Genomic DNA, 6,140 nt, shown 5'->3' on the forward strand with positions numbered 1-6,140 from the left:
TACACTTTTAGAATCTGTGAATAACTCAAAATACCCCAGAACCGACTTGTGTCCCTACTTTCCGTGACTGGTCACATTTGCCAGATTTTGCAATCTCAGAGTGGAGCCTTTGTCCGACTATGTACTCGCCTCTAGAAGTGGCCGGTAATGGATTGGCTCAGGTGTCTTCGCTTGCTAGCCATTCCACTCCACAGACTGGATACGTGCGATATTCTTCTCAGGTGAGCTTCCCCGAAAGCCCTGAACTCCTCCTCCTGAACTCCAAGTCTGCCTTATCTAGCCCAGACACTCATGTCAGGCCAGGTGCCTCCATGTGCATGGTTTCCCCTCTTGGCGAACCCCACTAGTGTTTTTCCACCGTAAGCCTCCCTGAGTGGGTGTCTTCCCTTGGCAAGCTTGCCGCCTCCTGGGGTTAAAAATCCACCTTCGGCTGGTACCCCAGTGATCTTCCATATGCAGCCCTTAGCGGGTCATATGTGTATTACTAAGTCCTAGGAATACTACGGGTAGGCATCTTGGTGCAGATCTCCATCTGGAATATGCCTCCCTGTGTACCTTGGTATCTCCTGTGATAAGTGGGAGGCCTTCGGTCGTACTAGTCTTACGACATGGCACTCACGCTTACACAGGGCACTGGAAGACAGCCGTGATGAAATTGGGACCCCATTCGTCAGTCACTGTTACTCGGAGTGACTGAACGAAAGGGAACACCCGGTTACATATGTAACCCTCATTCCCTGAGGAGGGAACGGAGATGTAACGTCCCTCTGCCACATCCGCTGTACTGCTGGAACGGCTGGGAGTTCAGCTTGGCTCCTCAGCAGGTAAACCTAATGCGATCATGCCAGCTACTGCCTTATATACCCACGTGGGTAGGCGGAGTTACGCATGCAAATCTCGCATGCCCATGGCATTGGTACTGCCATTGGGCGTTTTCTAGATCTCGAAGTTAAGCGAAACCCCCATACCCCAGTCACTGACGTTACGCCTCCGTTCCCTCTTCAGGGAACGAGGGTTACATACGTAACCGAGATGTTTTTATATTACATATATATGCCAGCAGGTGATAAAAAAGAGCGGTTTATGTGTAATGTTTTAAGTCAACAAACGTATTTACTTACAAAAATACTGATTTTTTTTTATTAAAAAGTGTGCATTTTTTTACAGCTTTTTTTATTAAAAAGTGTGCATAATCTACTCATTAAATAAAATAAGTCTAAAGAAGTGGTTTAGATGACCAAAGTACAAGGTTTTCTTGCATGATTAACATTTTAATAGTTTGGTCAGACATTTACACATTCATATAAATGGGATTATGGCAAACGTAGAGTTATAAACATAGTGACGCTTGTCTATAACTGTGCTTTGCATCCACTTTCTGCTGATTGATAAATGAGACTGACACGAATGCTAAATGACCACGAAGGCACCAGTTCGTTCAATTCGTTCTCCTCTTGAGATTTCTCTCTCGTTGAAACTCAAAACAGCGACTCGGTCAGTGAAGGGCGCGTTTGTTCAGTAGCTCTACAGTGCTATTTGCTGACATGACACATAAGATCTATTTAACCAATACTGTCACATTTTTATTTGTTTTACAGTTTTTAGAGAAGTGCATGACATGACTCAAACGTAATGAAGAATGAAGAAAAATGATGTTTTATTGAACAAGGTTTAGGAGAAGCACTTTTAGATAATTGACACCAGGGGCGTAGCCATCTTTTCAGAAGTGAGGGGGACAGAAATGTCGTAATACCATTTTTTTTTTTTTTTTTTTTTTGGACCAATATAATTTATCGCATCTCTTGCTTTTAATTGGGCAAGATATCAAATACACTGCTGAACAATAACCAATAATTAATATCTATAATATTATTCTCCTATTCTCCTTTTTTTTGTGCCAATTTTATGATTGGTTTATATACTACAAACACTTGTGCATTAAGACTCCATAGATTTTATGCAATGTAAAAAAATATATATATATTCTGATGTAACTCATCTGTTCTCTATGTGAATATATAGTAAAATGTAATTTATTCCTGTGATCAAAGCTGAATTTATCATCATTACTCCAGTCTTCAGTGATCCTTCACTAATCATTCCCATATGAGGATCTGATGATCAACACACATTTAGGATTATTATCAGTTGTGCTGCTCATGGTGATGCTTAATTTTCTAAACATTTGTGGTAAAATTAAAAAAGAGAGAAATTAATACTTTTATTGATCAGACATGCATTAAATTGATCACAAGTGATATTTTTAATATTACAAATTAGATAATTTATTTAATAAATGCAAATAAATGCTGTCCATTGAACTTTCTATTCATTAAAGAATCCTGAAAAATAACATGTAGGCTATCATGGTTTCCACAACATTTTGGGAACTGTTTTCAACACAGATAATAATCATAAATGTTTCTTGATTATGAAATCCTCATATGAGAATGATTAGTGAAGGATCATGTGTCACTGAAGACTGGAGTAATGATGATAAATTCAGCTTTGATCACAGGAATAAATTACTATATATTCACATAGGGAAAAAAAGCGGTTTTAATTTGTAATAATGTTCAAAATATTACTGTTTTAACTATTTTCGATTACATAAATGCAGCCGTGGTGAGCAGAATAGGGCCTACTAAACATTAAAAAAGCTGCATTATTCATATGATACTTTATTGTCAATAAATAGCCTACATTGAGATGACTTAAAAAACACACATAAAGCATATATTGTCGCACTCGTCTGATTGTCGTCGTCACGTTTCATCACTCATAACGATTGTTTTCCTTCAGCTGCAGCTCCAGGGGCCTGTACCATGATGGTAGTTTAACAAACTCAGGGTTACAGGATTAGTTTTGAGTTGACAAAACCAAACCAATCTATTCTGGCTTTGTTGGTCCCATGATGCTGATCATCAGCTCGCTCTGTCAAGTCAGGCTTTGATCCTGAGTTCAGGAGTTTAGCTGTGACATCAGCAGTGAACAGCCAATCACACGCTGTGGATCAGCGAAACTGAAATTCATTTCTCTCTTCTGCAGATTATTACATGATTGAAAAATATTAAGAATTTTAAAAAAAAATTACACAGCAAGAAGAAAAGAGCTGTCTATGAAAGAGGACAACTAAAGAAACAATATTATATGTCAATACAAGTTAGTTTAGTTGATAAAAAAGTTATGAAGTTAGTTTAGTTGATAAAGAAAATTGAACATTTAAGCTCAGTAAACTTCTTTTTTTAAATAGCTTTATTTATTGATTTTAATCATATTTGTATGACTTTATGTAGGCTATTTATATTAATTTTAACAAAGTGCCTATTAATGATTGATTAACTAAAATGATAAATGTGTAATTAAGTAAGGGTATAATAATTACATAAATTATATCTAAATCATTAAAAATTATTATTTTTATAAATAAGCATGGGTAAAAGCCAGACGCTTTAGTCTTTAAAAACATTTGCTATGTAGTGACCTTTAATTTGAAGTAGAAACAGGGGGAGTGACTTTATTGCATCAGAGGTGTGTCAATTTACTCACAGCTGATTGGCCCAATTTCAGATTGAGATCTCTTATCCAGAACATAACCTGCCCTGGAGCAGGTTAGCCGTGGAGTGTAAGTTACTATGGCGATGAACACAGCTAAAAGCCAAACCACTTTAATGGTACCTAAAACCCAGGATTAGCACAAACTAAGCTTAAACTTATCTAGATAACCTGCTAAACCAGCTTCATGGTACAGGCCCCAGCTTGACAGGGTATTACGAATCCACTTTTGGACTCTCTGTGAGAGCGCCCTCCTCATATTAAGATTCGGAAAAAATTACAGGTCATGCATAGATAATCTTGATGTATTCACATTGGTTTCTATGTAAATACACTTGCCCCTGACCTCAAGAAGCGCGCTATCAACCGAATTTAGAGAAGGCTGTCGTTAGCGTTCCTGTTAACTTGTCCGCCCCCGCACAGGGTAACACCGGTTCGAATCCCGCTCAGAGCGGGTCGACTAGGATCGGTGAGACCCAGTAAAAGTGCGGGGGACGAAAATACATTTTATTAAAAGTGAGGGGGACACGTCCCCCGCGTAATCTACGCCCATGATTGACACAGTTGGAAAGCACTCAGTCAATCAACAATAGAGGTATATATACGCAGCAATCTTACCTCTGTTTGTTGACAGTTAAGCCGGGTGCACACTGTGCGATTTTGGCCACGATTTGGCCGTCTGGGACAAATTTAGCAAATCCTAAAAGATTCCTCTGATCCTAGGCTAAAATCTGACGTCTTTGGTCGTTAGTTTGGCATGTTCACCGGCCGCCGATTAATGAGCGCTGCGATCAAATTTTACCTCAGACGAAATTCTGGCAGTGTCAGAAGATTTGGCACACAATCCTGCAGTGTGACTTCTACGACGACAGTCAAATATCTCCGTTTTTGAAGACAAACTATGACCAAAACGAGAGCTAGAGATTTCTTTGTAGCCAGCATTTCAGTCCCGCATGTAATGCAGCTCACTGTCACTGAACGCGTCATTCATTGATGATATGAACTCCGGGTGAGTTTTCTTGCGCGCGTCCGTTTTTAGCGCGCCTTCACTATCGTGCAGTCTGACATTAATGTCAACTGAGATCTTACAGTGTGACATGGCGATCATGTTCGTACAGTCTGACAAGGGACATTCGCAAAGGATTTTGAAAAATCGCACAGTGTGCAGGACCCATTATCAGCATCCCTCCACCACCCCTTCGCCACACTTTTTGACAACTTACATATGGGGGGTACTCTGGGATCGGGCCTAACTCCGAGATCGAAGCCCTGCCCCCGGACAGCACATCGAATAAGCATTAAATTACTCAATAAATTATGTAAGTGTGAACTTGTGAACTGTTCAAACATAAAACAACGACAATAAAACAAAACACCAGAGCTTATACTCTGTATCATCAGAATTGCTGAAGATATTAGTGTTGAAATCCGATGGCTCAGAAAGGCCTTCATTGACAGGGACGTGCACAGGATTTTTGAGGGGCAGTTGCTCTGACCTAAAAAAAGGGCACCCCCCCCCCCAACCGAACCCCCCCCCCCCCCCCCCCCCCCCCCCATCATCTGTCCAATTACATATTATTGTCATTGCCATTATCATTATTATTTCAATGCCCCCTAGGGATATTTATGTTCTGCTCAGGAAAAATATTATAGGTGGGGCTATTTTTTTTGCAGGGGGGTCTGGGGGTTTCTCCCCCAAGGATTACAAAGCTATAGAAATGTTATGTCATTAAATACGATAAACAGTTATTCTGGAACAGATCTTTGTCTTCCTTATCCCGTTAAAAACATCTTACATTATGTAACCATATTCCGTCCGTTCGAAAAAAAAGTTGTACTAACTGTTCGTTACAAGCAGCATTTGCCGTCAGGCAGGTAGCTAACATAAACATATTTTTGCTAGCTTACCTGCTGCAAAATTACACCATTTTTGTACAAATAGAGCTATTTTATGTAGCGTAGTTTTTTTTTTTTTTGGTATCTAGGCCTACGTGAAATTCTGCATCCATTGTACGATTTTTTTATTGATTTTTTTCCACCTCGGAAGGGCAACGTGAGTCGAGAAGGGCATGCCCGGACAACCTGAGCAACCCCCCTGTGCACGTCCCTTTTCATTGACACCAATGTCATTTCCTCTCTCAAGACCCATAAAGGCACTAAAGACGTCGTTACAAAGCCCATCTCACTACAGCGGCTCTACAATCATTTTATGAAGAGACAAGAAGTGCAAAAAAACACAAAAAATAACGACTTATATAGTGATGGGCCGATTTTAAAACACTGCTTCCTGAAGCATATTTTAATATAAATATTTATTTATTTATTTATTTTGACATAATTACATTTTTTTTTGGATGAACTAACCCTTTAACTTAAAATCTGTGGCAGTGCACCGAATAGCCAAAAAAATTGTGTGATGGGTCCACGGATGTGATGCTTATGTAAGTCAATGGCAGTATACAGACGTGTTGGGTATAGTTATTATTGTCATGATGAATTCATATCTTGGTCTATGATTTTGCTATTTTGACATTGCGCGTGATTCTCGATTTAATCAGCCAGCATATTTGTATTTACATTTATTT

This window comes from Pseudorasbora parva, chromosome 17, assembly GCF_024679245.1.
Source record: "Pseudorasbora parva isolate DD20220531a chromosome 17, ASM2467924v1, whole genome shotgun sequence".
Classification (NCBI taxonomy): domain Eukaryota; kingdom Metazoa; phylum Chordata; class Actinopteri; order Cypriniformes; family Gobionidae; genus Pseudorasbora; species Pseudorasbora parva.